The 18,786-nt window shown below is 46.0% G+C and overlaps 11 non-coding genes across 11 annotated transcripts; all 11 read right to left on the bottom strand.

Annotated features, from left to right (window-relative positions):
* Window positions 1-58: 58 nt before the first annotated feature.
* TRNAD-GUC (transfer RNA aspartic acid (anticodon GUC)) lies at window positions 59-130 on the bottom strand. The gene has a single exon. It is a non-coding gene; the product is annotated as a tRNA-Asp (tRNA).
* A 3,126-nt stretch (window positions 131-3,256) lies between these two features.
* TRNAD-GUC (transfer RNA aspartic acid (anticodon GUC)) lies at window positions 3,257-3,328 on the bottom strand. The gene has a single exon. It is a non-coding gene; the product is annotated as a tRNA-Asp (tRNA).
* A 994-nt stretch (window positions 3,329-4,322) lies between these two features.
* TRNAD-GUC (transfer RNA aspartic acid (anticodon GUC)) lies at window positions 4,323-4,394 on the bottom strand. Its single transcript has one exon. It is a non-coding gene; the product is annotated as a tRNA-Asp (tRNA).
* A 994-nt stretch (window positions 4,395-5,388) lies between these two features.
* TRNAD-GUC (transfer RNA aspartic acid (anticodon GUC)) lies at window positions 5,389-5,460 on the bottom strand. The gene has a single exon. It is a non-coding gene; the product is annotated as a tRNA-Asp (tRNA).
* Window positions 5,461-6,454: 994 nt separating this feature from the next.
* Window positions 6,455-6,526, bottom strand: TRNAD-GUC (transfer RNA aspartic acid (anticodon GUC)). Its single transcript has one exon. It is a non-coding gene; the product is annotated as a tRNA-Asp (tRNA).
* Window positions 6,527-8,586: 2,060 nt separating this feature from the next.
* Window positions 8,587-8,658, bottom strand: TRNAD-GUC (transfer RNA aspartic acid (anticodon GUC)). The gene has a single exon. It is a non-coding gene; the product is annotated as a tRNA-Asp (tRNA).
* A 3,126-nt stretch (window positions 8,659-11,784) lies between these two features.
* Window positions 11,785-11,856, bottom strand: TRNAD-GUC (transfer RNA aspartic acid (anticodon GUC)). The gene has a single exon. It is a non-coding gene; the product is annotated as a tRNA-Asp (tRNA).
* A 3,126-nt stretch (window positions 11,857-14,982) lies between these two features.
* Window positions 14,983-15,054, bottom strand: TRNAD-GUC (transfer RNA aspartic acid (anticodon GUC)). The gene has a single exon. It is a non-coding gene; the product is annotated as a tRNA-Asp (tRNA).
* A 994-nt stretch (window positions 15,055-16,048) lies between these two features.
* TRNAD-GUC (transfer RNA aspartic acid (anticodon GUC)) lies at window positions 16,049-16,120 on the bottom strand. Its single transcript has one exon. It is a non-coding gene; the product is annotated as a tRNA-Asp (tRNA).
* A 994-nt stretch (window positions 16,121-17,114) lies between these two features.
* On the bottom strand, window positions 17,115-17,186 carry TRNAD-GUC (transfer RNA aspartic acid (anticodon GUC)). Its single transcript has one exon. It is a non-coding gene; the product is annotated as a tRNA-Asp (tRNA).
* Window positions 17,187-18,180: 994 nt separating this feature from the next.
* On the bottom strand, window positions 18,181-18,252 carry TRNAD-GUC (transfer RNA aspartic acid (anticodon GUC)). The gene has a single exon. It is a non-coding gene; the product is annotated as a tRNA-Asp (tRNA).
* Window positions 18,253-18,786: the final 534 nt, after the last annotated feature.

Genomic DNA, 18,786 nt, shown 5'->3' with positions numbered 1-18,786 from the left:
TATGAATTTTTTGCCATCTCGATCAGCTTCTCGTAGCAAATTCAAGAATATAAGAGGCCTCCCCGTCGGGGAATCGAACCCCGGTCTCCCGCGTGACAGGCGGGGATACTTACCACTATACTAACGAGGATTGGCTGTGTCGTCACCTCTGACATCACAGTCCGATAAAGTGCACACGTGGTATGTGACTGATCAGATGAACCACTGTTGGCCAGGCTCCTTTTTCGTTTGGGCACTTTCAGACAAGGGAGGTGAGACTGTGAAGAAAACTGCCATTTTTGGGAGAGAAAGAGCAGCCGCCCTAATGATGGCAAAGCTGTCTATAGTGTCTGGGAGCTTTTGTCAAACTCTTGCTCAGCTGACCTATAATGGCCTCATTCAGACAGCTGTATTTTCAGCACAGCATACTGACCCTAGCATGACCTAATATCAAGTCTAATAAGTTAAAGATTGCAGCAGCTACATTGATACATCACCAGAACCGCCGTCAGTGCATGGTTACGGAAACAGAACTTCCATCAGCATATGACTACATCAGCATACGAGTTCAACACAAGACCCATCATCAGTACATGAATACAGCACCAGAGCCACCATCAGCACATAAACACAGCACCAAGTTTAACACAGAGATCAATTGCAATGACTATACTATATGCTTGCTACAGGCTTTAAATAACACCACACCATAGGAACAGCTACTTCTCCAAATCAGTTAGGCATGCAATTCTACACAGAAAACACTATGAACAAAATGCGGAGTAAAAAGAAACAAGCTTCAGCATCTGCATCGACCCACCTGGGATGAAACGAGTGCACGGGACCTCTAAAAGGCTGTACTTGGCCCGTACGGGGATCGAACCCGCGACCTTGGCGTTATTAGCACCACGCTCTAACCAACTGAGCTAACCGGCCATGGGCGTGGCGTTTATCCCTTACGGAAAGAACTGGTAATAGGTATGAGCGCAATCATTCCGTTTTGGGGGGGATGGATTTATCACACATGTAGTGACTTTTGGTGGCAGTAAAGTGACAATCAAACAATAAAATATCAAAAGCTCCTGAATATGAATTTTTTGCCATCTCGATCAGCTTCTCGTAGCAAATTCAAGAATATAAGAGGCCTCCCCGTCGGGGAATCGAGCCCCGGTCTCCCGCGTGACAGGCGGGGATACTTACCACTATACTAACTAGGATTGGCTGTGTCGTCACCTCTGACATCACAGTCCGATAAAGTGCACACGTGGTATGTGACTGATCAGATGAACCACTGTTGGCCAGGCTCCTTTTTCGTTTGGGCACTTTCAGACAAGGGAGGTGAGACTGTGAAGAAAACTGCCATTTTTGGGAGAGAAAGAGCAGCCGCCCTAATGATGGCAAAGCTGTCTATAGTGTCTGGGAGCTTTTGTCAAACTCTTGCTCAGCTGACCTATAATGGCCTCATTCAGACAGCTGTATTTTCAGCACAGCATACTGACCCTAGCATGACCTAATATCAAGTCTAATAAGTTAAAGATTGCAGCAGCTACATTGATACATCACCAGAACCGCCGTCAGTGCATGGTTACGGAAACAGAACTTCCATCAGCATATGACTACATCAGCATACGAGTTCAACACAAGACCCATCATCAGTACATGAATACAGCACCAGAGCCACCATCAGCACATAAACACAGCACCAAGTTTAACACAGAGATCAATTGCAATGACTATACTATATGCTTGCTACAGGCTTTAAATAACACCACACCATAGGAACAGCTACTTCTCCAAATCAGTTAGGCATGCAATTCTACACAGAAAACACTATGAACAAAATGCGGAGTAAAAAGAAACAAGCTTCAGCATCTGCATCGACCCACCTGGGATGAAACGAGTGCACGGGACCTCTAAAAAGCTGTACTTGGCCCGTACGGGGATCGAACCCGCGACCTTGGCGTTATTAGCACCACGCTCTAACCAACTGAGCTAACCGGCCATGGGCGTGGCGTTTATCCCCTACGGAAAGAACTGGTAATAGGTATGAGCGCAATCATTCCGTTTTGGGGGGGATGGATTTATCACACATGTAGTGACTTTTGGTGGCAGTAAAGTGACAATCAAACAATAAAATATCAAAAGCTCCTGAATATGAATTTTTTGCCATCTCGATCAGCTTCTCGTAGCAAATTCAAGAATATAAGAGGCCTCCCCGTCGGGGAATCGAGCCCCGGTCTCCCGCGTGACAGGCGGGGATACTTACCACTATACTAACGAGGATTGGCTGTGTCGTCACCTCTGACATCACAGTCCGATAAAGTGCACACGTGGTATGTGACTGATCAGATGAACCACTGTTGGCCAGGCTCCTTTTTCGTTTGGGCACTTTCAGACAAGGGAGGTGAGACTGTGAAGAAAACTGCCATTTTTGGGAGAGAAAGAGCAGCCGCCCTAATGATGGCAAAGCTGTCTATAGTGTCTGGGAGCTTTTGTCAAACTCTTGCTCAGCTGACCTATAATGGCCTGATTCAGACAGCTGTATTTTCAGCACAGCATACTGACCCTAGCATGACCTAATATCAAGTCTAATAAGTTAAAGATTGCAGCAGCTACATTGATACATCACCAGAACCGCCGTCAGTGCATGGTTACGGAAACAGAACTTCCATCAGCATATGACTACATCAGCATACGAGTTCAACACAAGACCCATCATCAGTACATGAATACAGCACCAGAGCCACCATCAGCACATAAACACAGCACCAAGTTTAACACAGAGATCAATTGCAATGACTATACTATATGCTTGCTACAGGCTTTAAATAACACCACACCATAGGAACAGCTACTTCTCCAAATCAGTTAGGCATGCAATTCTACACAGAAAACACTATGAACAAAATGCGGAGTAAAAAGAAACAAGCTTCAGCATCTGCATCGACCCACCTGGGATGAAACGAGTGCACGGGACCTCTAAAAAGCTGTACTTGGCCCGTACGGGGATCGAACCCGCGACCTTGGCGTTATTAGCACCACGCTCTAACCAACTGAGCTAACCGGCCATGGGCGTGGCGTTTATCCCCTACGGAAAGAACTGGTAATAGGTATGAGCGCAATCATTCCGTTTTGGGGGGGATGGATTTATCACACATGTAGTGACTTTTGGTGGCAGTAAAGTGACAATCAAACAATAAAATATCAAAAGCTCCTGAATATGAATTTTTTGCCATCTCGATCAGCTTCTCGTAGCAAATTCAAGAATATAAGAGGCCTCCCCGTCGGGGAATCGAACCCCGGTCTCCCGCGTGACAGGCGGGGATACTTACCACTATACTAACGAGGATTGGCTGTGTCGTCACCTCTGACATCACAGTCCGATAAAGTGCACACGTGGTATGTGACTGATCAGATGAACCACTGTTGGCCAGGCTCCTTTTTCGTTTGGGCACTTTCAGACAAGGGAGGTGAGACTGTGAAGAAAACTGCCATTTTTGGGAGAGAAAGAGCAGCCGCCCTAATGATGGCAAAGCTGTCTATAGTGTCTGGGAGCTTTTGTCAAACTCTTGCTCAGCTGACCTATAATGGCCTGATTCAGACAGCTGTATTTTCAGCACAGCATACTGACCCTAGCATGACCTAATATCAAGTCTAATAAGTTAAAGATTGCAGCAGCTACATTGATACATCACCAGAACCGCCGTCAGTGCATGGTTACGGAAACAGAACTTCCATCAGCATATGACTACATCAGCATACGAGTTCAACACAAGACCCATCATCAGTACATGAATACAGCACCAGAGCCACCATCAGCACATAAACACAGCACCAAGTTTAACACAGAGATCAATTGCAATGACTATACTATATGCTTGCTACAGGCTTTAAATAACACCACACCATAGGAACAGCTACTTCTCCAAATCAGTTAGGCATGCAATTCTACACAGAAAACACTATGAACAAAATGCGGAGTAAAAAGAAACAAGCTTCAGCATCTGCATCGACCCACCTGGGATGAAACGAGTGCACGGGACCTCTAAAAAGCTGTACTTGGCCCGTACGGGGATCGAACCCGCGACCTTGGCGTTATTAGCACCACGCTCTAACCAACTGAGCTAACCGGCCATGGGCGTGGCGTTTATCCCCTACGGAAAGAACTGGTAATAGGTATGAGCGCAATCATTCCGTTTTGGGGGGGATGGATTTATCACACATGTAGTGACTTTTGGTGGCAGTAAAGTGACAATCAAACAATAAAATATCAAAAGCTCCTGAATATGAATTTTTTGCCATCTCGATCAGCTTCTCGTAGCAAATTCAAGAATATAAGAGGCCTCCCCGTCGGGGAATCGAACCCCGGTCTCCCGCGTGACAGGCGGGGATACTTACCACTATACTAACGAGGATTGGCTGTGTCGTCACCTCTGACATCACAGTCCGATAAAGTGCACACGTGGTATGTGACTGATCAGATGAACCACTGTTGGCCAGGCTCCTTTTTCGTTTGGGCACTTTCAGACAAGGGAGGTGAGACTGTGAAGAAAACTGCCATTTTTGGGAGAGAAAGAGCAGCCGCCCTAATGATGGCAAAGCTGTCTATAGTGTCTGGGAGCTTTTGTCAAACTCTTGCTCAGCTGACCTATAATGGCCTGATTCAGACAGCTGTATTTTCAGCACAGCATACTGACCCTAGCATGACCTAATATCAAGTCTAATAAGTTAAAGATTGCAGCAGCTACATTGATACATCACCAGAACCGCCGTCAGTGCATGGTTACGGAAACAGAACTTCCATCAGCATATGACTACATCAGCATACGAGTTCAACACAAGACCCATCATCAGTACATGAATACAGCACCAGAGCCACCATCAGCACATAAACACAGCACCAAGTTTAACACAGAGATCAATTGCAATGACTATACTATATGCTTGCTACAGGCTTTAAATAACACCACACCATAGGAACAGCTACTTCTCCAAATCAGTTAGGCATGCAATTCTACACAGAAAACACTATGAACAAAATGCGGAGTAAAAAGAAACAAGCTTCAGCATCTGCATCGACCCACCTGGGATGAAACGAGTGCACGGGACCTCTAAAAAGCTGTACTTGGCCCGTACGGGGATCGAACCCGCGACCTTGGCGTTATTAGCACCACGCTCTAACCAACTGAGCTAACCGGCCATGGGCGTGGCGTTTATCCCCTACGGAAAGAACTGGTAATAGGTATGAGCGCAATCATTCCGTTTTGGGGGGGATGGATTTATCACACATGTAGTGACTTTTGGTGGCAGTAAAGTGACAATCAAACAATAAAATATCAAAAGCTCCTGAATATGAATTTTTTGCCATCTCGATCAGCTTCTCGTAGCAAATTCAAGAATATAAGAGGCCTCCCCGTCGGGGAATCGAACCCCGGTCTCCCGCGTGACAGGCGGGGATACTTACCACTATACTAACGAGGATTGGCTGTGTCGTCACCTCTGACATCACAGTCCGATAAAGTGCACACGTGGTATGTGACTGATCAGATGAACCACTGTTGGCCAGGCTCCTTTTTCGTTTGGGCACTTTCAGACAAGGGAGGTGAGACTGTGAAGAAAACTGCCATTTTTGGGAGAGAAAGAGCAGCCGCCCTAATGATGGCAAAGCTGTCTATAGTGTCTGGGAGCTTTTGTCAAACTCTTGCTCAGCTGACCTATAATGGCCTCATTCAGACAGCTGTATTTTCAGCACAGCATACTGACCCTAGCATGACCTAATATCAAGTCTAATAAGTTAAAGATTGCAGCAGCTACATTGATACATCACCAGAACCGCCGTCAGTGCATGGTTACGGAAACAGAACTTCCATCAGCATATGACTACATCAGCATACGAGTTCAACACAAGACCCATCATCAGTACATGAATACAGCACCAGAGCCACCATCAGCACATAAACACAGCACCAAGTTTAACACAGAGATCAATTGCAATGACTATACTATATGCTTGCTACAGGCTTTAAATAACACCACACCATAGGAACAGCTACTTCTCCAAATCAGTTAGGCATGCAATTCTACACAGAAAACACTATGAACAAAATGCGGAGTAAAAAGAAACAAGCTTCAGCATCTGCATCGACCCACCTGGGATGAAACGAGTGCACGGGACCTCTAAAAAGCTGTACTTGGCCCGTACGGGGATCGAACCCGCGACCTTGGCGTTATTAGCACCACGCTCTAACCAACTGAGCTAACCGGCCATGGGCGTGGCGTTTATCCCCTACGGAAAGAACTGGTAATAGGTATGAGCGCAATCATTCCGTTTTGGGGGGGATGGATTTATCACACATGTAGTGACTTTTGGTGGCAGTAAAGTGACAATCAAACAATAAAATATCAAAAGCTCCTGAATATGAATTTTTTGCCATCTCGATCAGCTTCTCGTAGCAAATTCAAGAATATAAGAGGCCTCCCCGTCGGGGAATCGAACCCCGGTCTCCCGCGTGACAGGCGGGGATACTTACCACTATACTAACGAGGATTGGCTGTGTCGTCACCTCTGACATCACAGTCCGATAAAGTGCACACGTGGTATGTGACTGATCAGATGAACCACTGTTGGCCAGGCTCCTTTTTCGTTTGGGCACTTTCAGACAAGGGAGGTGAGACTGTGAAGAAAACTGCCATTTTTGGGAGAGAAAGAGCAGCCGCCCTAATGATGGCAAAGCTGTCTATAGTGTCTGGGAGCTTTTGTCAAACTCTTGCTCAGCTGACCTATAATGGCCTCATTCAGACAGCTGTATTTTCAGCACAGCATACTGACCCTAGCATGACCTAATATCAAGTCTAATAAGTTAAAGATTGCAGCAGCTACATTGATACATCACCAGAACCGCCGTCAGTGCATGGTTACGGAAACAGAACTTCCATCAGCATATGACTACATCAGCATACGAGTTCAACACAAGACCCATCATCAGTACATGAATACAGCACCAGAGCCACCATCAGCACATAAACACAGCACCAAGTTTAACACAGAGATCAATTGCAATGACTATACTATATGCTTGCTACAGGCTTTAAATAACACCACACCATAGGAACAGCTACTTCTCCAAATCAGTTAGGCATGCAATTCTACACAGAAAACACTATGAACAAAATGCGGAGTAAAAAGAAACAAGCTTCAGCATCTGCATCGACCCACCTGGGATGAAACGAGTGCACGGGACCTCTAAAAAGCTGTACTTGGCCCGTACGGGGATCGAACCCGCGACCTTGGCGTTATTAGCACCACGCTCTAACCAACTGAGCTAACCGGCCATGGGCGTGGCGTTTATCCCCTACGGAAAGAACTGGTAATAGGTATGAGCGCAATCATTCCGTTTTGGGGGGGATGGATTTATCACACATGTAGTGACTTTTGGTGGCAGTAAAGTGACAATCAAACAATAAAATATCAAAAGCTCCTGAATATGAATTTTTTGCCATCTCGATCAGCTTCTCGTAGCAAATTCAAGAATATAAGAGGCCTCCCCGTCGGGGAATCGAGCCCCGGTCTCCCGCGTGACAGGCGGGGATACTTACCACTATACTAACGAGGATTGGCTGTGTCGTCACCTCTGACATCACAGTCCGATAAAGTGCACACGTGGTATGTGACTGATCAGATGAACCACTGTTGGCCAGGCTCCTTTTTCGTTTGGGCACTTTCAGACAAGGGAGGTGAGACTGTGAAGAAAACTGCCATTTTTGGGAGAGAAAGAGCAGCCGCCCTAATGATGGCAAAGCTGTCTATAGTGTCTGGGAGCTTTTGTCAAACTCTTGCTCAGCTGACCTATAATGGCCTCATTCAGACAGCTGTATTTTCAGCACAGCATACTGACCCTAGCATGACCTAATATCAAGTCTAATAAGTTAAAGATTGCAGCAGCTACATTGATACATCACCAGAACCGCCGTCAGTGCATGGTTACGGAAACAGAACTTCCATCAGCATATGACTACATCAGCATACGAGTTCAACACAAGACCCATCATCAGTACATGAATACAGCACCAGAGCCACCATCAGCACATAAACACAGCACCAAGTTTAACACAGAGATCAATTGCAATGACTATACTATATGCTTGCTACAGGCTTTAAATAACACCACACCATAGGAACAGCTACTTCTCCAAATCAGTTAGGCATGCAATTCTACACAGAAAACACTATGAACAAAATGCGGAGTAAAAAGAAACAAGCTTCAGCATCTGCATCGACCCACCTGGGATGAAACGAGTGCACGGGACCTCTAAAAAGCTGTACTTGGCCCGTACGGGGATCGAACCCGCGACCTTGGCGTTATTAGCACCACGCTCTAACCAACTGAGCTAACCGGCCATGGGCGTGGCGTTTATCCCCTACGGAAAGAACTGGTAATAGGTATGAGCGCAATCATTCCGTTTTGGGGGGGATGGATTTATCACACATGTAGTGACTTTTGGTGGCAGTAAAGTGACAATCAAACAATAAAATATCAAAAGCTCCTGAATATGAATTTTTTGCCATCTCGATCAGCTTCTCGTAGCAAATTCAAGAATATAAGAGGCCTCCCCGTCGGGGAATCGAACCCCGGTCTCCCGCGTGACAGGCGGGGATACTTACCACTATACTAACGAGGATTGGCTGTGTCGTCACCTCTGACATCACAGTCCGATAAAGTGCACACGTGGTATGTGACTGATCAGATGAACCACTGTTGGCCAGGCTCCTTTTTCGTTTGGGCACTTTCAGACAAGGGAGGTGAGACTGTGAAGAAAACTGCCATTTTTGGGAGAGAAAGAGCAGCCGCCCTAATGATGGCAAAGCTGTCTATAGTGTCTGGGAGCTTTTGTCAAACTCTTGCTCAGCTGACCTATAATGGCCTCATTCAGACAGCTGTATTTTCAGCACAGCATACTGACCCTAGCATGACCTAATATCAAGTCTAATAAGTTAAAGATTGCAGCAGCTACATTGATACATCACCAGAACCGCCGTCAGTGCATGGTTACGGAAACAGAACTTCCATCAGCATATGACTACATCAGCATACGAGTTCAACACAAGACCCATCATCAGTACATGAATACAGCACCAGAGCCACCATCAGCACATAAACACAGCACCAAGTTTAACACAGAGATCAATTGCAATGACTATACTATATGCTTGCTACAGGCTTTAAATAACACCACACCATAGGAACAGCTACTTCTCCAAATCAGTTAGGCATGCAATTCTACACAGAAAACACTATGAACAAAATGCGGAGTAAAAAGAAACAAGCTTCAGCATCTGCATCGACCCACCTGGGATGAAACGAGTGCACGGGACCTCTAAAAAGCTGTACTTGGCCCGTACGGGGATCGAACCCGCGACCTTGGCGTTATTAGCACCACGCTCTAACCAACTGAGCTAACCGGCCATGGGCGTGGCGTTTATCCCCTACGGAAAGAACTGGTAATAGGTATGAGCGCAATCATTCCGTTTTGGGGGGGATGGATTTATCACACATGTAGTGACTTTTGGTGGCAGTAAAGTGACAATCAAACAATAAAATATCAAAAGCTCCTGAATATGAATTTTTTGCCATCTCGATCAGCTTCTCGTAGCAAATTCAAGAATATAAGAGGCCTCCCCGTCGGGGAATCGAGCCCCGGTCTCCCGCGTGACAGGCGGGGATACTTACCACTATACTAACGAGGATTGGCTGTGTCGTCACCTCTGACATCACAGTCCGATAAAGTGCACACGTGGTATGTGACTGATCAGATGAACCACTGTTGGCCAGGCTCCTTTTTCGTTTGGGCACTTTCAGACAAGGGAGGTGAGACTGTGAAGAAAACTGCCATTTTTGGGAGAGAAAGAGCAGCCGCCCTAATGATGGCAAAGCTGTCTATAGTGTCTGGGAGCTTTTGTCAAACTCTTGCTCAGCTGACCTATAATGGCCTCATTCAGACAGCTGTATTTTCAGCACAGCATACTGACCCTAGCATGACCTAATATCAAGTCTAATAAGTTAAAGATTGCAGCAGCTACATTGATACATCACCAGAACCGCCGTCAGTGCATGGTTACGGAAACAGAACTTCCATCAGCATATGACTACATCAGCATACGAGTTCAACACAAGACCCATCATCAGTACATGAATACAGCACCAGAGCCACCATCAGCACATAAACACAGCACCAAGTTTAACACAGAGATCAATTGCAATGACTATACTATATGCTTGCTACAGGCTTTAAATAACACCACACCATAGGAACAGCTACTTCTCCAAATCAGTTAGGCATGCAATTCTACACAGAAAACACTATGAACAAAATGCGGAGTAAAAAGAAACAAGCTTCAGCATCTGCATCGACCCACCTGGGATGAAACGAGTGCACGGGACCTCTAAAAAGCTGTACTTGGCCCGTACGGGGATCGAACCCGCGACCTTGGCGTTATTAGCACCACGCTCTAACCAACTGAGCTAACCGGCCATGGGCGTGGCGTTTATCCCCTACGGAAAGAACTGGTAATAGGTATGAGCGCAATCATTCCGTTTTGGGGGGGATGGATTTATCACACATGTAGTGACTTTTGGTGGCAGTAAAGTGACAATCAAACAATAAAATATCAAAAGCTCCTGAATATGAATTTTTTGCCATCTCGATCAGCTTCTCGTAGCAAATTCAAGAATATAAGAGGCCTCCCCGTCAGGGAATCGAGCCCCGGTCTCCCGCGTGACAGGCGGGGATACTTACCACTATACTAACGAGGATTGGCTGTGTCGTCACCTCTGACATCACAGTCCGATAAAGTGCACACGTGGTATGTGACTGATCAGATGAACCACTGTTGGCCAGGCTCCTTTTTCGTTTGGGCACTTTCAGACAAGGGAGGTGAGACTGTGAAGAAAACTGCCATTTTTGGGAGAGAAAGAGCAGCCGCCCTAATGATGGCAAAGCTGTCTATAGTGTCTGGGAGCTTTTGTCAAACTCTTGCTCAGCTGACCTATAATGGCCTCATTCAGACAGCTGTATTTTCAGCACAGCATACTGACCCTAGCATGACCTAATATCAAGTCTAATAAGTTAAAGATTGCAGCAGCTACATTGATACATCACCAGAACCGCCGTCAGTGCATGGTTACGGAAACAGAACTTCCATCAGCATATGACTACATCAGCATACGAGTTCAACACAAGACCCATCATCAGTACATGAATACAGCACCAGAGCCACCATCAGCACATAAACACAGCACCAAGTTTAACACAGAGATCAATTGCAATGACTATACTATATGCTTGCTACAGGCTTTAAATAACACCACACCATAGGAACAGCTACTTCTCCAAATCAGTTAGGCATGCAATTCTACACAGAAAACACTATGAACAAAATGCGGAGTAAAAAGAAACAAGCTTCAGCATCTGCATCGACCCACCTGGGATGAAACGAGTGCACGGGACCTCTAAAAAGCTGTACTTGGCCCGTACGGGGATCGAACCCGCGACCTTGGCGTTATTAGCACCACGCTCTAACCAACTGAGCTAACCGGCCATGGGCGTGGCGTTTATCCCCTACGGAAAGAACTGGTAATAGGTATGAGCGCAATCATTCCGTTTTGGGGGGGATGGATTTATCACACATGTAGTGACTTTTGGTGGCAGTAAAGTGACAATCAAACAATAAAATATCAAAAGCTCCTGAATATGAATTTTTTGCCATCTCGATCAGCTTCTCGTAGCAAATTCAAGAATATAAGAGGCCTCCCCGTCGGGGAATCGAACCCCGGTCTCCCGCGTGACAGGCGGGGATACTTACCACTATACTAACGAGGATTGGCTGTGTCGTCACCTCTGACATCACAGTCCGATAAAGTGCACACGTGGTATGTGACTGATCAGATGAACCACTGTTGGCCAGGCTCCTTTTTCGTTTGGGCACTTTCAGACAAGGGAGGTGAGACTGTGAAGAAAACTGCCATTTTTGGGAGAGAAAGAGCAGCCGCCCTAATGATGGCAAAGCTGTCTATAGTGTCTGGGAGCTTTTGTCAAACTCTTGCTCAGCTGACCTATAATGGCCTCATTCAGACAGCTGTATTTTCAGCACAGCATACTGACCCTAGCATGACCTAATATCAAGTCTAATAAGTTAAAGATTGCAGCAGCTACATTGATACATCACCAGAACCGCCGTCAGTGCATGGTTACGGAAACAGAACTTCCATCAGCATATGACTACATCAGCATACGAGTTCAACACAAGACCCATCATCAGTACATGAATACAGCACCAGAGCCACCATCAGCACATAAACACAGCACCAAGTTTAACACAGAGATCAATTGCAATGACTATACTATATGCTTGCTACAGGCTTTAAATAACACCACACCATAGGAACAGCTACTTCTCCAAATCAGTTAGGCATGCAATTCTACACAGAAAACACTATGAACAAAATGCGGAGTAAAAAGAAACAAGCTTCAGCATCTGCATCGACCCACCTGGGATGAAACGAGTGCACGGGACCTCTAAAAAGCTGTACTTGGCCCGTACGGGGATCGAACCCGCGACCTTGGCGTTATTAGCACCACGCTCTAACCAACTGAGCTAACCGGCCATGGGCGTGGCGTTTATCCCCTACGGAAAGAACTGGTAATAGGTATGAGCGCAATCATTCCGTTTTGGGGGGGATGGATTTATCACACATGTAGTGACTTTTGGTGGCAGTAAAGTGACAATCAAACAATAAAATATCAAAAGCTCCTGAATATGAATTTTTTGCCATCTCGATCAGCTTCTCGTAGCAAATTCAAGAATATAAGAGGCCTCCCCGTCGGGGAATCGAGCCCCGGTCTCCCGCGTGACAGGCGGGGATACTTACCACTATACTAACGAGGATTGGCTGTGTCGTCACCTCTGACATCACAGTCCGATAAAGTGCACACGTGGTATGTGACTGATCAGATGAACCACTGTTGGCCAGGCTCCTTTTTCGTTTGGGCACTTTCAGACAAGGGAGGTGAGACTGTGAAGAAAACTGCCATTTTTGGGAGAGAAAGAGCAGCCGCCCTAATGATGGCAAAGCTGTCTATAGTGTCTGGGAGCTTTTGTCAAACTCTTGCTCAGCTGACCTATAATGGCCTCATTCAGACAGCTGTATTTTCAGCACAGCATACTGACCCTAGCATGACCTAATATCAAGTCTAATAAGTTAAAGATTGCAGCAGCTACATTGATACATCACCAGAACCGCCGTCAGTGCATGGTTACGGAAACAGAACTTCCATCAGCATATGACTACATCAGCATACGAGTTCAACACAAGACCCATCATCAGTACATGAATACAGCACCAGAGCCACCATCAGCACATAAACACAGCACCAAGTTTAACACAGAGATCAATTGCAATGACTATACTATATGCTTGCTACAGGCTTTAAATAACACCACACCATAGGAACAGCTACTTCTCCAAATCAGTTAGGCATGCAATTCTACACAGAAAACACTATGAACAAAATGCGGAGTAAAAAGAAACAAGCTTCAGCATCTGCATCGACCCACCTGGGATGAAACGAGTGCACGGGACCTCTAAAAAGCTGTACTTGGCCCGTACGGGGATCGAACCCGCGACCTTGGCGTTATTAGCACCACGCTCTAACCAACTGAGCTAACCGGCCATGGGCGTGGCGTTTATCCCCTACGGAAAGAACTGGTAATAGGTATGAGCGCAATCATTCCGTTTTGGGGGGGATGGATTTATCACACATGTAGTGACTTTTGGTGGCAGTAAAGTGACAATCAAACAATAAAATATCAAAAGCTCCTGAATATGAATTTTTTGCCATCTCGATCAGCTTCTCGTAGCAAATTCAAGAATATAAGAGGCCTCCCCGTCAGGGAATCGAGCCCCGGTCTCCCGCGTGACAGGCGGGGATACTTACCACTATACTAACGAGGATTGGCTGTGTCGTCACCTCTGACATCACAGTCCGATAAAGTGCACACGTGGTATGTGACTGATCAGATGAACCACTGTTGGCCAGGCTCCTTTTTCGTTTGGGCACTTTCAGACAAGGGAGGTGAGACTGTGAAGAAAACTGCCATTTTTGGGAGAGAAAGAGCAGCCGCCCTAATGATGGCAAAGCTGTCTATAGTGTCTGGGAGCTTTTGTCAAACTCTTGCTCAGCTGACCTATAATGGCCTCATTCAGACAGCTGTATTTTCAGCACAGCATACTGACCCTAGCATGACCTAATATCAAGTCTAATAAGTTAAAGATTGCAGCAGCTACATTGATACATCACCAGAACCGCCGTCAGTGCATGGTTACGGAAACAGAACTTCCATCAGCATATGACTACATCAGCATACGAGTTCAACACAAGACCCATCATCAGTACATGAATACAGCACCAGAGCCACCATCAGCACATAAACACAGCACCAAGTTTAACACAGAGATCAATTGCAATGACTATACTATATGCTTGCTACAGGCTTTAAATAACACCACACCATAGGAACAGCTACTTCTCCAAATCAGTTAGGCATGCAATTCTACACAGAAAACACTATGAACAAAATGCGGAGTAAAAAGAAACAAGCTTCAGCATCTGCATCGACCCACCTGGGATGAAACGAGTGCACGGGACCTCTAAAAAGCTGTACTTGGCCCGTACGGGGATCGAACCCGCGACCTTGGCGTTATTAGCACCACGCTCTAACCAACTGAGCTAACCGGCCATGGGCGTGGCGTTTATCCCCTACGGAAAGAACTGGTAATAGGTATGAGCGCAATCATTCCGTTTTGGGGGGGATGGATTTATCACACATGTAGTGACTTTTGGTGGCAGTAAAGTGACAATCAAACAATAAAATATCAAAAGCTCCTGAATATGAATTTTTTGCCATCTCGATCAGCTTCTCGTAGCAAATTCAAGAATATAAGAGGCCTCCCCGTCGGGGAATCGAACCCCGGTCTCCCGCGTGACAGGCGGGGATACTTACCACTATACTAACGAGGATTGGCTGTGTCGTCACCTCTGACATCACAGTCCGATAAAGTGCACACGTGGTATGTGACTGATCAGATGAACCACTGTTGGCCAGGCTCCTTTTTCGTTTGGGCACTTTCAGACAAGGGAGGTGAGACTGTGAAGAAAACTGCCATTTTTGGGAGAGAAAGAGCAGCCGCCCTAATGATGGCAAAGCTGTCTATAGTGTCTGGGAGCTTTTGTCAAACTCTTGCTCAGCTGACCTATAATGGCCTCATTCAGACAGCTGTATTTTCAGCACAGCATACTGACCCTAGCATGACCTAATATCAAGTCTAATAAGTTAAAGATTGCAGCAGCTACATTGATACATCACCAGAACCGCCGTCAGTGCATGGTTACGGAAACAGAACTTCCATCAGCATATGACTACATCAGCATACGAGTTCAACACAAGACCCATCATCAGTACATGAATACAGCACCAGAGCCACCATCAGCACATAAACACAGCACCAAGTTTAACACAGAGATCAATTGCAATGACTATACTATATGCTTGCTACAGGCTTTAAATAACACCACACCATAGGAACAGCTACTTCTCCAAATCAGTTAGGCATGCAATTCTACACAGAAAACACTATGAACAAAATGCGGAGTAAAAAGAAACAAGCTTCAGCATCTGCATCGACCCACCTGGGATGAAACGAGTGCACGGGACCTCTAAAAAGCTGTACTTGGCCCGTACGGGGATCGAACCCGCGACCTTGGCGTTATTAGCACCACGCTCTAACCAACTGAGCTAACCGGCCATGGGCGTGGCGTTTATCCCCTACGGAAAGAACTGGTAATAGGTATGAGCGCAATCATTCCGTTTTGGGGGGGATGGATTTATCACACATGTAGTGACTTTTGGTGGCAGTAAAGTGACAATCAAACAATAAAATATCAAAAGCTCCTGAATATGAATTTTTTGCCATCTCGATCAGCTTCTCGTAGCAAATTCAAGAATATAAGAGGCCTCCCCGTCGGGGAATCGAACCCCGGTCTCCCGCGTGACAGGCGGGGATACTTACCACTATACTAACGAGGATTGGCTGTGTCGTCACCTCTGACATCACAGTCCGATAAAGTGCACACGTGGTATGTGACTGATCAGATGAACCACTGTTGGCCAGGCTCCTTTTTCGTTTGGGCACTTTCAGACAAGGGAGGTGAGACTGTGAAGAAAACTGCCATTTTTGGGAGAGAAAGAGCAGCCGCCCTAATGATGGCAAAGCTGTCTATAGTGTCTGGGAGCTTTTGTCAAACTCTTGCTCAGCTGACCTATAATGGCCTCATTCAGACAGCTGTATTTTCAGCACAGCATACTGACCCTAGCATGACCTAATATCAAGTCTAATAAGTTAAAGATTGCAGCAGCTACATTGATACATCACCAGAACCGCCGTCAGTGCATGGTTACGGAAACAGAACTTCCATCAGCATATGACTACATCAGCATACGAGTTCAACACAAGACCCATCATCAGTACATGAATACAGCACCAGAGCCACCATCAGCACATAAACACAGCACCAAGTTTAACACAGAGATCAATTGCAATGACTATACTATATGCTTGCTACAGGCTTTAAATAACACCACACCATAGGAACAGCTACTTCTCCAAATCAGTTAGGCATGCAATTCTACACAGAAAACACTATGAACAAAATGCGGAGTAAAAAGAAACAAGCTTCAGCATCTGCATCGACCCACCTGGGATGAAACGAGTGCACGGGACCTCTAAAAAGCTGTACTTGGCCCGTACGGGGATCGAACCCGCGACCTTGGCGTTATTAGCACCACGCTCTAACCAACTGAGCTAACCGGCCATGGGCGTGGCGTTTATCCCCTACGGAAAGAACTGGTAATAGGTATGAGCGCAATCATTCCGTTTTGGGGGGGATGGATTTATCACACATGTAGTGACTTTTGGTGGCAGTAAAGTGACAATCAAACAATAAAATATCAAAAGCTCCTGAATATGAATTTTTTGCCATCTCGATCAGCTTCTCGTAGCAAATTCAAGAATATAAGAGGCCTCCCCGTCGGGGAATCGAACCCCGGTCTCCCGCGTGACAGGCGGGGATACTTACCACTATACTAACGAGGATTGGCTGTGTCGTCACCTCTGACATCACAGTCCGATAAAGTGCACACGTGGTATGTGACTGATCAGATGAACCACTGTTGGCCAGGCTCCTTTTTCGTTTGGGCACTTTCAGACAAGGGAGGTGAGACTGTGAAGAAAACTGCCATTTTTGGGAGAGAAAGAGCAGCCGCCCTAATGATGGCAAAGCTGTCTATAGTGTCTGGGAGCTTTTGTCAAACTCTTGCTCAGCTGACCTATAATGGCCTCATTCAGACAGCTGTATTTTCAGCACAGCATACTGACCCTAGCATGACCTAATATCAAGTCTAATAAGTTAAAGATTGCAGCAGCTACATTGATACATCACCAGAACCGCCGTCAGTGCATGGTTACGGAAACAGAACTTCCATCAGCATATGACTACATCAGCATACGAGTTCAACACAAGACCCATCATCAGTACATGAATACAGCACCAGAGCCACCATCAGCACATAAACACAGCACCAAGTTTAACACAGAGATCAATTGCAATGACTATACTATATGCTTGCTACAGGCTTTAAATAACACCACACCATAGGAACAGCTACTTCTCCAAATCAGTTAGGCATGCAATTCTACACAGAAAACACTATGAACAAAATGCGGAGTAAAAAGAAACAAGCTTCAGCATCTGCATCGACCCACCTGGGATGAAACGAGTGCACGGGACCTCTAAAAAGCTGTACTTGGCCCGTACGGGGATCGAACCCGCGACCTTGGCGTTATTAGCACCACGCTCTAACCAACTGAGCTAACCGGCCATGGGCGTGGCGTTTATCCCCTACGGAAAGAACTGGTAATAGGTATGAGCGCAATCATTCCGTTTTGGGGGGGATGGATTTATCACACATGTAGTGACTTTTGGTGGCAGTAAAGTGACAATCAAACAATAAAATATCAAAAGCTCCTGAATATGAATTTTTTGCCATCTCGATCAGCTTCTCGTAGCAAATTCAAGAATATAAGAGGCCTCCCCGTCGGGGAATCGAACCCCGGTCTCCCGCGTGACAGGCGGGGATACTTACCACTATACTAACGAGGATTGGCTGTGTCGTCACCTCTGACATCACAGTCCGATAAAGTGCACACGTGGTATGTGACTGATCAGATGAACCACTGTTGGCCAGGCTCCTTTTTCGTTTGGGCACTTTCAGACAAGGGAGGTGAGACTGTGAAGAAAACTGCCATTTTTGGGAGAGAAAGAGCAGCCGCCCTAATGATGGCAAAGCTGTCTATAGTGTCTGGGAGCTTTTGTCAAACTCTTGCTCAGCTGACCTATAATGGCCTCATTCAGACAGCTGTATTTTCAGCACAGCATACTGACCCTAGCATGACCTAATATCAAGTCTAATAAGTTAAAGATTGCAGCAGCTACATTGATACATCACCAGAACCGCCGTCAGTGCATGGTTACGGAAACAGAACTTCCATCAGCATATGACTACATCAGCATACGAGTTCAACACAAGACCCATCATCAGTACATGAATACAGCACCAGAGCCACCATCAGCACATAAACACAGCACCAAGTTTAACACAGAGATCAATTGCAATGACTATACTATATGCTTGCT

Source organism: Ranitomeya variabilis, unplaced genomic scaffold, assembly GCF_051348905.1.
Source record: "Ranitomeya variabilis isolate aRanVar5 unplaced genomic scaffold, aRanVar5.hap1 Scaffold_79, whole genome shotgun sequence".
Taxonomy (NCBI): domain Eukaryota; kingdom Metazoa; phylum Chordata; class Amphibia; order Anura; family Dendrobatidae; genus Ranitomeya; species Ranitomeya variabilis.
Note: the sequence above shows the minus strand (reverse complement) of the source record. Positions and strands in the feature narration are given on the sequence as shown.